At 55.8% G+C, this 1515-nt stretch overlaps 1 pseudogene; it reads right to left on the minus strand.

The window, feature by feature from the left end:
- Positions 1-327: 327 nt before the first annotated feature.
- On the minus strand, positions 328-1220 carry LOC129011830 (uncharacterized; annotated as a pseudogene).
- Between the last annotated feature and the right edge of the window lie 295 nt (positions 1221-1515).

Genomic DNA, 1515 nt, shown 5'->3' on the forward strand with positions numbered 1-1515 from the left:
CGGCCGCCTCGCCTGCCCTCATGCTGGCCTCAGGCGCCCCTCACAGGTTGACACACCCAGCTCACTGTCCCCAGCACCATGCTCCTCGGGGATGGCTGCGGCTGGCGTGGGTACTCTCTGCAGCTGTGCTGACCCCACAATGGGGTTGGCTTTGTGGGAGTCGAGCCCCATGTACGCCATCAAGGGCTTCCATGCCCTGGGCTATGTAGCTGCTGGTGGGACTGAGCCCTTGCTCAGACTGGGAAGGGCCACTTCAGGCCTCACCCCTGAGAAGCCCAGAGGCTGGAGTGGCCTCTCCTCACCAGGTCCGTGCCCCAGGGGCCCTGCTCACCCAGGAACAGGGCAGCTGACTCCCTGCACCCCTGGGGGCCCCGTGAAGTGCTTCCTTCGAGGGTCGTGGGGTGGAGTGGGCAGAGCACGGCTCCCAGGCACAGGCCCGTGTGCCTCCCTCCAGCCCCCAAGTGCTCCCGGAGGTTCTCTCGGGGTCTCCACACGTCTATTTATGTCTGGCTTGTTTGAAACAGGACCCAGCAGGGCCGTGTCCGGCACCTTGTTTATCTGCCCAGACTCTTCGGGCTGTGCATTTGTTGAAGCGTTGGCATCATTTGTTCCACAGAACAGCAGTTATCCACGTGTGGTCCTTGGGGTGTTTTCAGTGGGGTCTCCAAGACCAGCACAGTCATCTCGGGCCCCTTGCCTTTTTCTCTGTGTTGACATTCGCGGCAATGGCAGAAGGCTGATGGTGGGACACCTGCTGGTGCCTGGGCCTGGATCAAGGTGGCTTTGAGCTCGTGAGGCTTCTCGCCACCATCGCCAGCAGCATTCGGCAGTGACGTTCCTTGTGATGGAGCTGGAGGTTTGCGCGCAGTGCTTTGTGAGTACCATGTGGGCGTCTGGCAGCCAAGCCGAACCGAGCTCCTTTATTCTTGCAACACCAGTTTCCATGGAACAAACAGCGAACAGCCCTACATACCCAGGCTTGGGTGTTTTCCTGGAAACAAACAAGCCCATCCCTGCAAGGAAAACAGCTGGGAGTATCTGGCACCAATGATAGAATGTTGAGCTTTCAAGTGACAAGAGGAATTTTTGAAAACTTGTTTCTCGTATTGTGAGCGTGACAGCTTCCGAATAATTCTCCACATGACCAGCGTGTGATGCCTCAAAATCATGCACAGGAAAAAGACCCATTCAAAGAACAAGCGGAGCCAGTGGGTTTTCATGAACAAAACTCATGCTCAATGAATGCAGAAAGTTGTCTCCACACACAAGCGTTTATGTGTTTGTGAATGTGTGTCTCTGTGTACGTGTGTGTGCATGCGTGTGTGTGCACGTCTGTGTGTGGTGTGAGTGCATGTGCATGTGTGTGCATGTGCTTGTGTGTCTGTGTGTGCATGTTTGTGCAGTGTGGTGTGTGTGCATGTCTGTGTGCATGCATGCATGTGCGTACGTGTGTGACTGTGTGTGTGCATGTGTGTGTGCACATGTGTATGTCCATGTGTTTGTGTGTGCATGTGT

The sequence above is a fragment of the Pongo pygmaeus genome, chromosome 14 (genome assembly GCF_028885625.2).
Source record: "Pongo pygmaeus isolate AG05252 chromosome 14, NHGRI_mPonPyg2-v2.0_pri, whole genome shotgun sequence".
In the NCBI taxonomy this organism is placed as follows: Eukaryota; Metazoa; Chordata; class Mammalia; order Primates; family Hominidae; genus Pongo; species Pongo pygmaeus.